Genomic DNA, 15951 nt, shown 5'->3' with positions numbered 1-15951 from the left:
CTAACCGAATTCTTCAAAGAAGAAGAACCCATGGCAGCCGAAAACAACAACAATGCCAATAATGCAAGGAAGGTGCTAGGTGACTTTACTGCACCTACTCCCAATTTCTATGGGAGAAGCATCTCTATCCCTGCCATTGGAGCAAACAACTTTGAGCTTAAGCCTCAATTAGTTTCTCTAATGCAACAGAATTGCAAGTTCCATGGACTTCCAATGGAAGATCCTCATCAGTTTTTAGCTGAGTTCTTGCAAATCTGTGACACAGTCAAGACTAATGGGGTTGACCCTGAGGTCTATAGACTGATGCTATTCCCTTTTGCTGTAAGAGACAGAGCTAGAATATGGTTGGACTCACAACCTAAAAATAGCCTGGACTCTTGGGAAAAGCTAGTTAATGCCTTCTTGGCAAAGTTCTTTCCACCCCAAAAATGGAGTAAGCTTAGAGTGGAAGTCCAAACCTTCAGACAGAAGGATGGAGAATCCCTCTATGAAGCTTGGGAAAGATACAAACAATTAATCAGAAAATGCCCCTCAGACATGCTTTCTGAATGGAGCATCATAGGTATTTTCTATGATGGTCTCTCTGAATTATCCAAGATGTCCTTGGATAGCTCTGCTGGAGGATCTCTTCATCTGAAGAAGACGCCTACAGAGGCTCAAGAGCTCATTGAAATGGTTGCAAATAACCAATTCATGTACACTTCTGAAAGGAATCCTGTAAACAATGGGACAAGTCAGAAGAAAGGAGTTCTTGAGATAGATGCTCTGAATGCCATTCTGGCTCAGAATAAGATATTGACTCAACAAGTCAATTTGATTTCTCAAAGTCTGTCTGGAATGCAAAATGCACCTGGCAGTACTAAGGATGCTTCATCTGAGGAAGAAGCTTATGATCCTGAGAACCCTTCAATGGAAGAGGTGAATTACCTAGGAGAACCCTATGGAAACACCTATAATTCTTCATGGAGAAATCACCCAAATCTCTCATGGAAGAATTAAGAGAAACCTCAACAAGGTTTCAACAACAACAATGGTGGAAGAAACAGGTTTAGCAATGGCAAGCCTTTTCCATCATCTTCTCAGCAAGAGACAGAGAATTCTAAGCAGAACCCCTCTGACTTAGCAATCATGGTCTCTGATCTAATCAAAACCACTCAAAGTTTCATGACTGAAACAAGGTCTTCCATTAGGAATTTGGAAGCACAAGTGGGACAGCTGAGTAAGAAAATTACTGAACTCCCTCCAAGCACTCTTCCAAGCAGTACAGAAGAAAATCCAAAAGGAGAGTGCAAGGCCATCAATATGGCCGAATTTGGAGAGGAAGGAGAGGAAGTGAACGCCACTGAGGAAGACCTCAATGGGCGTGCATCAACCTCCTCTGAGTTCCACAATGAGGAACCATGGGAATCTGAGGCTCAAAATGAGACCATAGAGATTCCATTGGACTTACTTCTGCCTTTCATGAGCTCTGATGAGTATTCCTCCTCTGAAGAGGATGAGTATGTCACTGAAGAGCAAGTTGCTAAATATCTTGGAGCAATCATGAAGCTAAATGACAAGTTATTTGGAAATGAGACTTGGGAGGATGAACCTCCTTTGCTCACCAAGGAACTGGATGACTTGTCTAGGCAGAAATTACCTCAAAAGAGACAAGATCCTGGGAAGTTTTCAATACCTTGCACCATAGGCACCATGACCTTCAAGAAGGCTCTGTGTGACTTAGGGTCAAGTGTAAACCTCATGCCTCTCTCTGTAATGGAGAAGCTAGGGATCTTTGAGGTACAAGCTGCAAGAATCTCACTAGAGATGGCAGACAACTCAAGAAAACAAGCTCATGGACTTGTAGAGAATGTTTTGGTGAAAGTTGAAGACCAATACATCCCTACTGATTTCATAGTCCTAGAGACTGGGAAGTGCATGGATGAATCCATCATCCTTGGCAGACCCTTCCTAGCCACAGCAAAGGCTGTGATTGATGTTGATGGAGGTGAACTGATCATTCAAGTGAATGAAAAATCCTATGTGTTTAAGGCTCAAGGATATCCCTCTGTCATCATGGAGAGGAAGCATGAAGAGCTTCTCTCAAATCAGAGACAAACAGAGCCCCCACAGTCAAACTCTAAGTTTGGTGTTGGGAGGCCACAACCAAACTCTAAAGTTTGGTGTTGAACCCCCACATTCAAACTCTAAGTTTGGTGTTGGGAGGTTCCAACATTGCTCTGAGTATCTGTGAGGCTCCATGAGAGCCCTCTGTCAAGCTACTGACATTAAAGAAGCGCTTGTTGGGAGGCAACCCAATGATTATATTTTATATATTTCTCTTTGTTATTTTATGTTTTTTGTAGGTTGATGATCATAAGAAGTCACAAAATCCATTGAAAAAGCAAAAACAGAATGAAAAACAGGAAGAAAAACAGCACACCCTGGAGGAAGAATTCACTGGCGTTTAAACGCCAGTGAGGCTAGCAGTTGGGCGTTTAACGCCCAGTCTGGCACCATTCTGGGCGTTTAACGCCAGAAAGGGGCACCAGACTGGCGTTAAACGCCAGAAAAGGGCAAGAACCTGGCGTTAAACGCCAGGAATGGGCACCAGCCCGGCGTTTAACGCCAGAAATGCCTCAAAACGTGATTTTGAGTGCTAATTGGTGCAGGGATGACTTTTCCTTGACACCTCAGGATCTGTGGACCCCACAGGATCCCAACCAACCCCACCACCACTCTCTCTCTTCTTCCCCCATTCACCAATCACCTCATTACCTCTTCCCCAAAACCCCTTCACCTATCAAATCCCATCTTTCTCTTCACCACTCACATCCATCCTTCATAAAACCCCACCAACCTCACCCTTCAAATTCAAACCACTTTCCCTCCCAAACCCACCCAAAATGGCCGAACCATATCACCCCCTCTCTCCTATATAAACCCTCCTTCACTCCTTCATTTTTACACAACCTAAACACCACTTCTCCCCCTCTTTGGCCGAACACATAAGCCACTCCCTTCTTCCTCATTTCTTCTTCTTCTACTCTCTTCTTTCTTCTTTTGCTCGAGGACGAGCAAACCTTTTAAGTTTGGTGTGGTAAAAGCGTTGCTTTTTCGTTTTTCATAACCATTTATGGCATCCAAGGCCGGAGAAACCTCTAGAAAGAGGAAAGGGAAGGCAAAAGCTTCCACCTCCGAGTCATGGGAGATGGATAGATTCATCTCAAGGGTGCATCAAGACCACTTCTATGAAGTTGTGGCCTTGAAGAAGGTGATCCCCGAGGTCCCCTTTTCACTCAAAAAGGGTGAATATCCGGAGATCCGCCATGAGATCCGAAGAAGAGGTTGGGAAGTGCTTACCAACCCCATTCAACAAGTCGGAATCTTGATGGTTCAAGAGTTCTATGCCAATGCATGGATCACCAAGAACCATGACCAAAGTGTGAACCCGGATCCAAAGAATTATCTTACTATGTGTTCCGAGGGTTACCTGAAACGTGTAGCTCGGTCTTCTGGCAAGGCCCGAGGTGGGGGGTCTGTGACCCGAGCTGGTTGTGCTGAACGGCGGGGGGTTGTACCTGCAATGACACTCCGATGCTTAAGTTAGCATGGGTCCAAGCAGATATCAAGTAGAATTAGAGTATGAGTTATACCTGGGTGCTCCAGTGTATTTATAATGGTGAGATGTGGCCTCCTGTGGATAAGATAAGTTTAGTTATCTTATCTTATCTTTATCTTATCTTTAAGTGAGGTCATCATATCTTCAAGGGAACCGCCTTTATCTTTCTGGGTTTTAGCTGCCTTTAGATTGGGCTGTGTTCCTTCGTTTTGGGCCTGCTTTAGGCTCCTTTGGCGAGTTGGCCGAGCTCTCTGAGAAGAGGTCGGGCATTTAGCCGAGCTCTCTGAGAAGAGGTCGGGCATTTAGCCGAGCTCTCTGAGAAGAGGTCGGGCATTTAGCCGTGCTCTAGAAGAGGTCGGATAGTCTGACCTGAAGAGGTCGGTCGGCTTGTCGCTAAACATCCCGGGTCGGACAGGTTGACCCAGGGTATGAACAGTGCCCCTGCTTGAGTTCGATCTTTCCATGAGATCATGCTTTTCAGAGCTTCGATCTCTTTGGAAGTCGTGCTCGAGCATCTGTCTGGCTTTGATTCTTCATTGCTTTGAAATCTTTTGCAGATTTTCTAGAGGTTTGGTACTTCACAGTCCGTCCTCTTTTGAGTAGTAGTGTGGGTTTTCTACCCTTGCCTTCTGGATCACGCCTTGCTTTTGTGTTGACAACCCTCTGCTTTGGTGAAGTTATCCTTGCGGCTTGATATCCGGACTCTTAGTGACTTGTCTGATGACTTTTTAGTGTTCTTTGTATAGAACCTTTTAGTCTCGGATGACGTACGTAGCCCTGTTTGAGATTGTGCCTTCTTTGAGTGGAGTTGTATCCCTTTTAGCTAAGCACTTTTGAGCCTTAAGGTTTTTTCTTAACCTTTTGGCTTGTTCTTTTTTGAGATTGTATTTGCGCCTCTTCTTAGCTGACGTCGACCTGTACGACTTTGCCCCTGCTTGAGTTCGATCTTTCCGTGAGATCGTGCTCTCTTTGGGGGAAGTCGTACTCAAGCATCCTGACTTTGGTCGATCTTGAGTAGTTTTATCTTGTGCGAGTTTGGCATTGCCTTTTTTAGTTTGTTTGAGAGGTCTTTTCAGCCTTCTTCCGACTTATTTGTCTTCACTGTTCGGGCTTTTTAGTCATAATCCAACAACTTTTTAGGTATAGTTCCTGATGGGAAACCTTTTATAGTCTGTTGGATGACTTTTTAGCGCCGTTTTGATTTGTGCTTTTGCCTTTTAAGTAGTGTCTTTTTTCAAGACTTCGTACCTTTTAGCAAAGCATTCCTGGCATTCCTCTGGCCATTGCGAGATGTCTTTGTCCCCTTTGTGGATCTTTGTAGAGTGTCGGTATTTTGTTGTCCGACCTCTTTCGATCACTGCCGGTTCTGTCCACTTCCTGCTTGGTTGAGGTGGTCCTTGGGGCTAACTTGTCCGACAACTTTTTAGTGTTCTTTGGTAGAACCTTTTTAGTTGGTCTGAACAATTTTGATAGCCTTGTCATGGAGCCGTGGCTTTTTGGGCAAAGCTATGTCCCTTTTAGCGCACGCTTTTTGTTGGTCCAATTTCTCGTGTCGACGAGCTGTAGCTTTCCTTGGTCCGACTTCTTGTCGGTCCAAGCTGTGGTTTTCGTTGGTCCGACTTCTTCCTGTCGGTCCAAGCTGTAGCTTTTGTTTGGTCCGACTTTTTCTTGTTGTTCCAAGCTGTAGCTTTGGGCCGACTTCTTCATGTCGGTCGCTTCTAATTTATTTCTAGTAATCCTCTTTATTGGACCTCTGTCAGGTCTCTTTCAAGGATTACTTTTTATAACTTTTTGTTTATGGGACGACTTCTTTACGTCAGTCCCTTCTCCAAGTTATTTTTGTAATCCTCTTTCTTGGACCTTTGTCAGATCTCTTTCAGGGATTACTTTTATAACTTGTCCGTTGTAGGAGACCGACTTCTTTATGTCGATCTCTTCTAAGTTATTTCGTAACCCTCTTTCTTGGACCTTTGCCAGGTCTCTTTCAGGGATTACTTTTTATAACTTTTTGTTTATGGGACGACTTCTTTACGTCAGTCCCTTCTCCAAGTTATTTTTGTAATCCTCTTTCTTGGACCTTTGTCAGATCTCTTTCAGGGATTACTTTTATAACTTGTCCGTTGTAGGAGACCGACTTCTTTATGTCGATCTCTTCTAAGTTATTTCGTAACCCTCTTTCTTGGACCTTTGCCAGGTCTCTTTCAGGGATTACTTTTTATAACTTTTTGTTTATGGGACGACTTCTTTACGTCAGTCCCTTCTCCAAGTTATTTTTGTAATCCTCTTTCTTGGACCTTTGTCAGATCTCTTTCAGGGATTACTTTTATAACTTGTCCGTTGTAGGAGACCGACTTCTTTATGTCGATCTCTTCTAAGTTATTTCGTAACCCTCTTTCTTGGACCTTTGCCAGGTCTCTTTCAGGGATTACTTTTTATAACTTTTTGTTTTTGGGACGACTTCTTTACGTCAGTCCCTTCTCCAAGTTATTTTTGTAATCCTCTTTCTTGGACCTTTGTCAGATCTCTTTCAGGGATTACTTTTATAACTTGTCCGTTGTAGGAGACCGACTTCTTTATGTCGATCTCTTCTAAGTTATTTCGTAACCCTCTTTCTTGGACCTTTGCCAGGTCTCTTTCAGGGATTTGCTGATAACTTGGGTTGACTTGGTCCGACTTCTCAACGTCGGCCAGTCTTTAAGTTACTATTTTAGCAATCCGTAAGACCTCGTCAGGTTCTTTTTTGGATCACTTTCGATAACTTCTTACATTATTCTGTGTTCATCTTTGCCGATTTTGTCGTGATCGGGCGATGATTTTGGTGTTTCACCTTGCCGACCTGCCGTAGTCGGGCGTCTTGGTAGGAAACTTTTTAGGGAATCTGCAATCTTTTAAACAATAATATAAAGATAAGAGTGTGTACATGTTAGTACTTACCTTTCTAGGTCGGGCAATCTTTTTGGATCTCGGCCTGGCGCCCTTTTTAGATTGCAGGCATGCCATGTCCTTGGTAGCTCTTGCCCTTCAAGTTCGGGCAGTCTGTAGCAACCTTTCCCCAGTTCTTCTAAACAACTTGGTATGGTCCTTTCCAGTTGGGTGCTAGCTTTCCTTCTCCAGGTCGAGTTGTTTGGTAGTAATTCCATAGTCGACCTATGTCTTTGAGATGTCTACTAAGATCCCGGACAGCGTGTCTGATTAGCTGGATTTCATAGTTTAAATGTGTGTTACTGTGGCTGACCCTGAGTACATCCCTTATACCGCCTTCGAGACCGATTTGTTGTGGTCTTGTAATGTAGCTCGGATGAGGCTTCTGTTATTGCCCCTTGGTTGGCTAGTTTTGAAAATGCATCAGCTCGGGCATTCTGCTCTCAAGGTATGTGTCGGACCTCATATCCCCGAATTGTCCAAGCTGTTGGTGCTGGCTGGTTTTGAAAATGCATAAGCTCGGGCATTCTATGTGTCGGACTTCATTTTTCTCCGATTTGTCCGAGTTGTTGGTGCTGGCTGCATTAGCTCGGGCATTCTATGTGTCAGACTTCATTTTCCCCGATTTGTCCGAGCTATTTTCTATTTTTGTCCAGAGTCCCCCGAATTGTCCGAGATGTTCTCTGGTTTTGTCCAAGGTCTCCCGAATTATCCGAGCTGTCCTCTGTAGGATTCTTCCAGCTAAGTTTGTTTTCTGCAGGATGCCCTTTATTGGCTGGTTGGTTGGAACTCTGATAGTGTGAGCTTGAAAGCATGGGTGGAGTCGTCGAGAGGTGAGTATGAGGGTGTAGGCGAACTTTTTCTATCTGTTGATAGGTTAGTTCGGTCCCTTGTAAAGCTTTGCTGATGAAGTAGACGGGTTGTTTCCCACTTTCGTCTTCTCTGACTAGTGCTGAGGCTATTGCCTGACTTCCCACTGCGAGGTATAATGAGTTCTTCACTTTCCCGTGGTCTGGAAAGGATGGGTGGTTGCCCCAAGAATTTTGAAATCTCGGAAGGCTTGTTCGTACTCCGTTGTCCTTTTCAACTAGTCCGACCTCCTTGGTGTGAGGTGGACGTTCAACTCGTCCGACCTCTTTGGTGTGAGGTAGATGTTTAACTCGTTCGACCTCTTTGGTATGAGGTGGACCTTCAACTCGTCCGACCTCTTGGTTGTGAGGTGGACCTTCAATTCGCCCGACATCTTCGGTGTGAGGTGGACCTTCAACTTGTCCGACCTCTTTGGTGTGAGGTGGAGCTTAAACTCGCCCGACATCTTCAGTGTGAGGTGGACCTTCAACTTGTCCGACCTCTTTGGTGTGAGGTAGACCTTAACTCGCCGACCTCTTCGGTGTGAGGTGGACCTTCACCTTGTCCGACCTCTTTGTTGTGAGATGGACCTTCAACTTTGTCCGACCTCTTTGTTGTGAGGTGGACCTTAACTCGCCCGACCTCTTCCGTGTGAGGTGGACCTTCAACTTGTTCGACCTCTTTGGTGTGAGGTGGAGCTTAAACTCGCCCGACCTCTTCGGTGTGAGGTGGACCTTCACCTTGTCCGACCTCTTTGTTGTGAGATGGACCTTCAACTTTGTCCGACCTCTTTGTTGTGAGGTGGAGCTTAAACTCGCCCGACATCTTCAGTGTGAGGTGGACCTTCAACTTGTCCGACCACTTTGGTGTGAGGTGGACCTTCAACTTGTCCGACCTCTTTGTTGTGAGGTGGACCTTAACTCGCCCGACCTCTTCCGTGTGAGGTGGACCTTCAACTTGTCCGACCTCTTTGGTGTGAGGTGGACCTTCAATTCGTCCGACCTCTTTCTCCTTTTTGCTTTTGATTGGGCGAGGTGGTGGGATCTTCTCCGATTGATCTTCTTCTTTTCTTGGACTCTTTATCCTTGTCCCGTGGTGGGTTAGGAGAATTCGGTTTTTTAGCTTTCTCCTAGTCGAGAGTTCTCTTCCATGTTGATGTATTTCTGTTCCCGTTCCTGTACCTCGTTCAGAGATGTTGGGTGCTTCTTGGATATTGAGTGGCTGAGAGGTCCTTCTCTTAGGCCATTGATGAGTCCCATGATGGCCGCTTTTGTTGGAAGACTTTGTATGTCAAGGCATGCGTTGTTGAATCTTTCCATGTAGCTGTGAAGACTTTTCTGATCTCCTTGTTTAATTCCTAGCAAGCTTTGAAGTGTGTTTGGCTTTATCCTTCTGGATGGAGAACCTGGCGAGGAATCTTCTTAACAAGGTCGTCAAACTTGTGATGGATCTTGGAGACAAACTGTCGAAGCACCATATTGCTGCCTTCGTTAGAGTAGTCGGGAAGACTTTGAATGGCGTCCGATGTGTCGGTGAGGTACATTCTTCTGAAATTACTGAGATGATGGCTTGGATTCAATGTGCCGCCGTACGGGATCATGTCGGGAGCCTTGAAGTCCTTTGGGACTTTAGCTTTCATGATATCTTTGGTGAATGGGTCTTGATCTTTGTAGGGGCTGTCTTCGTGACCGGATCGAGTTGTTTTGGCTTTGAGATCTGCTTCGAGTTTTAGGAGCTTGTCCTTTAACTCGTGGCATCACCTAACTTCCCTTCGTAGGTCTCTCTCAGCTTCTTGTTGATGTTCCACCTTTTTTTTGAGTTGCTTTAAGCGATCTTGAAGTGCCTCCATAGCCTCCTCTTTTGGCGAATTCTCGCCTTTGGTGGGTTGAAGAGTATCTTTTGGTGTAGTATCCGCGTCTTTGTGCGGTGTTCTATCCTCTAGATCTGAATCATGGTCGTTGTCATGGTTGTCCGCCATGGTGATGGGATGACTTCCAGGTCCCCGGCAACGGCGCCAATGTTCCGAGGGTTACCTGAAACGTGTAGCTCGGTCTTCTGGCAAGGCCCGAGGTGGGGGGTCTGTGACCCGAGCTGGTTGTGCTGAACGGCGGGGGGTTGTACCTGCAATGACACTCCGATGCTTAAGTTAGCATGGGTCCAAGCAGATATCAAGTAGAATTAGAGTATGAGTTATACCTGGGTGCTCCAGTGTATTTATAATGGTGAGATGTGGCCTCCTGTGGATAAGATAAGTTTAGTTATCTTATCTTATCTTTATCTTATCTTTAAGTGAGGTCATCATATCTTCAAGGGAACCGCCTTTATCTTTCTGGGTTTTAGCTGCCTTTAGATTGGGCTGTGTTCCTTCGTTTTGGGCCTGCTTTAGGCTCCTTTGGCGAGTTGGCCGAGCTCTTTGAGAAGAGGTCGGGCATTTAGCCGAGCTCTCTGAGAAGAGGTCGGGCATTTAGCCGAGCTCTCTGAGAAGAGGTCGGGCATTTAGCCGAGCTCTCTGAGAAGAGGTCGGGCATTTAGCCGTGCTCTAGAAGAGGTCGGATAGTCTGACCTGAAGAGGTCGGTCGGCTTGTCGCTAAACATCCCGGGTCGGACAGGTTGACCCAGGGTATGAACACTATGGTTCGGGGGAAATACTTGGATTTTAGTCCGGAAAATGTAAGGTTAGCATTCAACTTGCCCATGATGCAAGGAGATGAACATCCTTACACTAGAAGGGTCAACTTTGATCAAAGGTTGGACCAAGTCCTCACAGTCTTATGTGAAGAGGGCGCACAATGGAAGAGAGATTCAAGAGGCAAGCCGGTTCAATTGAGAAGGCATGACCTCAAGCCCATGGCTAGAGGATGGTTGGAGTTTATCCAACGCTCAATCATTCCCACTAGCAACCGGTCCGAAGTTACTCTAGACCGGGCCATCATGATTCATAGCATCATGATTGGAGAAGAAGTGGAAGTTCATGAGGTTATAGCCCAAGAACTCTATAAAGTGGCGGACAAGTCTTCCACCTTGGCAAGGCTAGCCTTTCCTCATCTCATTTGTCACCTCTGTTATTCAGTTGGAGTTGACATAGAAGGAGATACCCCCATTGATGAGGACAAGCCCATCACTAAGAAAAGGATGGAGCACACAAGAGACCCCACTCATCATGAGATCCCTGAGATGCCTCAAGGGATGCACTTTCCTCCACAAGATTATTGGGAGCAACTAAACACCTCCCTAGGAGAATTAAGTTCCAACATGGGACAACTAAGGGTGGAGCATCAAGAACACTCCATCATCCTTCATGAAATTAGAGAAGATCAAAAAGTCATGAGGGAGGAGCAACAAAGACAAGGAAGAGATATTGAGGAGCTCAAGCACTCCATAGGATCTTCAAGAGGAAGAAAGAGCCGCCATCACTAAGGTGGACCCGTTCTTTGATTTCCTTGTTCTTTATTCTTCTGTTTTTCGATTTTTATGCTTATGTTTATCCATGTTTGTGTCTTGTGATCATTAGTGTCTTAGTGTCTATGCCTTAAAGTTATGAATGTCCTATGAATCCATCACCTTTCTTGAATAAAAACGTGCTTAAATTGAAAAGAAAAGAATTGCATGAATTTTGAATTTTATAATAGTTTAATTATTTTGATGTGGTGGCAATACTCTTGTTCTCTGAATGTATGCTTAAACAGTGCATATATATCTTGAATTTGTGGTTCATGAAGGTTGGCTCTTGAAAGAATGATGAAAAAGGAGACATGTTACTGAGGATCTGAAAAATCATTAAAAATGATTCTTGAAGCAAGAAAAAGCAGTGAATACAAAAAAAAAAAAAGAAGAAGCAAACGAAAAAAAAACGAAAAAAAAAAGAAAAAGAAAGAAAAAGAAAGAAAAAGAAAGAAATAAAGTTGTGATCCAAGGCAATAAGAGTGTGCTTAAGAACCCTGGACACCTCTAATTGGGGACTTTAGCAAAGCTAAGTCACAATCAAAAAAGGTTCACCCAATTATGTGTATGTGGCATGTATGTATCCGGTGGTAATACTGGAAGACAGAGTGCTTTGGGCCACGGCCAAGACTCATAAAGTAGCTGTGTTCAAGAATCATCATACTCTACTAGGAGAATCAATAACACTATCTAGATTCTGAGTTCCTAAAGAAGCCAACCATTCTGAATTTCAAAGGATAGACTGAGATGCCAAAACTGTTCAGAGGCAAAAAGCTAAAAGCCCCGCTCATCTAATTAATACTGATCTTCATAGATGTTTTTGGAATTCATTGCATATTCTCTTCTTTTTATCTTATTTGATTTTCAGTTGCTTGAGGACAAGCAACAATTTAAGTTTGGTGTTGTGATGAGCGGATAATTTGTACGCTTTTTGGCATTGTTTTTAGTATGTTTTTAGTATGATCTAGTTAGTTTTTAGTATATTTTTATTAGTTTTTAATTAAAACTCCCTTTTCTGGACTTTACTATGAGTTTGTGTGTTTTTCTGTGATTTCAGGTATTTTCTGGCTGAAATTGAGGGACATGAGCAAAAACCTGATCCAGAGACTAAAAAGGACTGCAGATGCTGTTGGATTCTGACCTCCCTGCACTCGAAGTAGATTTTCTGGAGCTACAGAAGCCCAATTGGCGCGCTCTCAACGGTGTTGGAAAGTAGACATCCTGGGCTTTCCAGCAATATATGATAGTTCATACTTTGCCCAAGATTTGATGGCCCAAACCGGCGTTCAAAGTCACCTCAAGAAAAACCAGCGTTAAACGCCGGAACTGGCACCTAATTGGGAGTTAAACGCCCAAACTGGCATAAAAGCTGGCGTTTAACTCCAAGAGGAGTCTCTACACGAAAATGCTTCATTTGCTCAGCCCAAGCACACACCAAGTGGGCCCGGAAGTGGATTTTTATGTCAATTACTCATCTTTGTAATTCTTAAGCTACTAGTTCCCTATAAGTAGGACCTTTTACTATTGTATTTTCATCTTTTGATCATGTTTTTATGATTGAACCCTCTTTGGGAGGCTGGCCATTCGGCCATGCCTAGACCTTGTTCTTATGTATTTTCAACGGTGGAGTTTCTACACACCATAGATTAAGGTGTGGAGCTCTGCTGTACCTCGAGTATTAATGCAATTACTATTGTTCTTCTATTCAATTCCGCTTGTTCTTTGTCCAAGATATCACTTGTTCTTCAACTTGATGAAGGTGATGATTGACGCTCATCACCATTCTCACCTATGAACAAGGTGACTGACAACCATTCTTGTTCTACAAGCATCTGAGGCTTAGTGAATATCTCTTGGGTTCTTTAATCGGAATCTTCGTGGTATAGGCAAGAACTGATGGCGGCATTCAAGAGAATCCGGAAGGTCTAACCTTGTCTGTGGTATTCTGAGTAGGATTCAATGATTGAATGACTGTGACGTGCTTCAAACTCCTAGCAGGCGGGGCGTTAGTGACAGACGCAAAAGAATCAATGGATTTTATTCCGGCCTGACCGAGAACCGACAGCTGAATTCCGCTATGCTGTGACAGAGCATATGCAATCGCTTTCACTGAGAGGATGGGAGGTAGCCATTGACAACGGTGAAACCCTACACGAGCTTGCCATGGAAAGGAGTAAGAAGGATTGGATGAAGACAGTAGGAAAGCAGAGAGACGGAAGGGAAGGCATCTTCATACGCTTATCTGAAGCTCTCACCAATGATATACATAAGTATCTCTATCTTTATCTTTATGCTTTATTCATCATCTATACCCAATTGAGTTTGCCTGACTGAGATTTACAAGATGACCATAGCTTGCTTCATAGCAATAATCTCCGTGGGATCGACCCTTACTCACGTAAGGTATTACTTGGACGACCCAGTGCACTTGCTGGTTAGTTGTGCAAAGTTGTGTTTATGCCATGGTATTGAGCACCAAGTCTTTGGAGCCATTACCGGGGATTATTCGAATATGGACAAAGTAGTGATCACAATTTCGTGCACCAGTAAACTTTTTCAGTTTCCCTCCAATCCTTCTTATGACTTAAGATCTCTTTCATGAACTTAGCATAAGAGGGTATTTTCTCAAGTGCCTTTGCAAACGAAATCTTTATTTCAAGAGTCCTGAGAGAGTCTGCAAAGCGGGAAAATTGCTTATCCTATTCTGCTTGGTGGAGTTTCTGAGGATAAGGCATTTTGGCTTTGTATTCCTCAACCTTAGTTGCTGCAGGTTTATTGCCTACAGATGTGGTTTGAGAAGCCTTTTTAGAGGGGTTGCTATCAGCACTTGTATGTGTCTGATCCCTCACTGGCGTTTGAATGCCAGGGTTGGAAGCTGGAGTGGCATTAGACGCCAACTCCTTACCTGTTTCTTGCATCTGAACGCCAGAACTGAGCTTCTTTTGGGCGTTCAACGCCAACTCCCTGCCTGTTTCTGGTGTTTGAACGCCATAACTGAGCATGGATTGGGCATTTGATGCCAGCTCTCCACCCTTCTCTGGCATTTAAGCGCTAGAATTATTCCTCTCTGGGCTCTTACTGTCCTCAGAAGGATTTTGGTTAGTGTTTTGTTCATTTCTTGGCTTCCTGCTGCCTTGAAGTGAGGTATTTAATGTTTTCCCACTTCTTAATTGAACTGCTTGGCACTCTTCTGTTATTTGTTTTGATAACTGCTGTTCTGTTTGCTTCAACTACACTTCCATATTCATATTAGCCATTTTTGTTTCTTGCAATATCTCCTTGAATTCGGCTAGCTGTTTTGTTAGAAAATCTAATTGATGATTGAATTCAGTAACTTGTTCTGCAGGACTGAGTTCATCAGTTACTGTTTTAGCCTCTTTTTTCATGGAAGATTCACTGCTTAGGAACAGATGCTGATTTATGGCAACTGTATCAATGAGCTCTTGAGCTTCCTCAATTGTCTTTCTCATGTGGATAGATCTACCAGCTGAGTGGTCTAGAAAAATCTGAGCTTTCTCTGTAAGCCCATAATAGAAGATGTCTAACTGCACCCACTCTGAAAATATCTCAGAGGGGCATTTTCTTAGCATCTCTCTGTATCTCTCCCAGGCATCATAAAGGGATTTATTATCTCCTTGTTTAAAGCCTTGGATGCTCAGCCTTAGCTGTGTCATCCGTTTTGGAGGGAAGTATTGATTCAGGAATTTTTCTGACAGCTGTTTCCATGTCCTTATGCTAGCTTTAGGTTGGTTATTTAACCACCTCTTAGCTTGGTCTTTTACAGCAAATAGAAACAGTAATAATTTGTAGACATCCTGATCTACTTCCTTATCATGTACTGTGTCAGCAATTTGTAAAAACTGTGCCAGAAACTCTGTAGGTTCTTCCTGTGAAAGATTGGAATATAGGCAACTTTGCTGCACCATAATATTGAGCTGAGGATTCAACTCAAAACTACTGACTCCGATGGAGGGTATACAGATACTACTCCCATATGAAGCAGTAGTGGGGTTAGCATATGACCCCAGAGTCTTTCTAGACTGTTCATTTCCACTTAGGTCCATAATGGAGAAAGGGAGATGATGTGAATTTATTTTATTTATTTTATTATATAAAAAAAGATTTTCGAAATAATAAAATAAAATAAAATAAAAACTAAAATATAAAAAAAATGAGGAGAAAGAAAGCGGTTAGGATATTTTTGAAAAGGATATAATTTGAAAAATTTTGACCAAGTCAACCCAAGTAATTCGAAAATTATGAGAAATTAAAGGAGAAGATATTTTTTTATTTTTGAATTTTATTATGAAAGAGAAAAACACACAAAAGACACAAGACTTACAATTTTTAAATCCAATGCTCCTTGTTTTCGAAAATTTTGGAGGGAAACACCAAGGCACACCAAACTTAAAAATTTTAAGATCAAAACACAAAGAAGACTCAAGAACACCTTGAAGACTCACAAGAACACCAAGAACAAAAGAAAGAACACCAAACTTAAAATTTTTAGAAAACCAAAATAAATTTTAAAAAATTAAAGAAAATTAACAAGGGAACACCACACTTAAAGTTTGGCACAAGATTTAATCAAAGAAAAATTATTTTTGAAAAAATTTTAAAAAGAAGATACCCAATTGCCAAAAGCATAAGCCAACGCTCTAGTCAACTGAGCTATAAATTTAACGTGTTTTAATATTGTATAAAAGGAAAAAATATTTTTGAAAACTGATATTTTGAAAAAGTACAAGGAAAACACGAAAACACACAGAACAAGAAAAACTAAAAATCAAAAAAGAAAAATTGACAAGAACAACTTGAAGGTCAAGGAAGAACAAAGAACATGCAATTTGAAAATTGAAAGACAAATAAAAGCATGCAATTGACACCAAACTTAAAACATGACACTAAACTCACAGAAAAACTAGAAATTAATAAAGAAAATTAATATTTTTGAAAAATTTTTGAAAAGAAAATAAAAGACTCTGACCCAAAAGACAAAAATTTCCTAATCTAAGCAAGAAGATTCACCGTCAGTTGTTTAAACTCAAACAATCCCCGGCAACGGCGCCAAAAACTTGGTGCACGAAAATTACACTCACACTATGTAATTCCGCACAACTAACCAGCAAGTGCACTGG

At 42.8% G+C, this 15951-nt stretch overlaps 1 non-coding gene across 1 annotated transcript; it reads right to left on the bottom strand.

Moving 5' to 3' along the window:
- Nucleotides 1-435: 435 nt before the first annotated feature.
- On the bottom strand, nucleotides 436-543 carry LOC130947613 (small nucleolar RNA R71). Its single transcript, XR_009072728.1, has one exon. It is a non-coding gene; the product is annotated as a small nucleolar RNA R71 (small nucleolar RNA).
- Nucleotides 544-15951: the final 15408 nt, after the last annotated feature.

This window comes from Arachis stenosperma, chromosome 1, assembly GCF_014773155.1.
Source record: "Arachis stenosperma cultivar V10309 chromosome 1, arast.V10309.gnm1.PFL2, whole genome shotgun sequence".
Lineage (NCBI taxonomy): Eukaryota > Viridiplantae > Streptophyta > Magnoliopsida > Fabales > Fabaceae > Arachis > Arachis stenosperma.
This window is presented reverse-complemented; position numbering and strand designations above follow the sequence as displayed.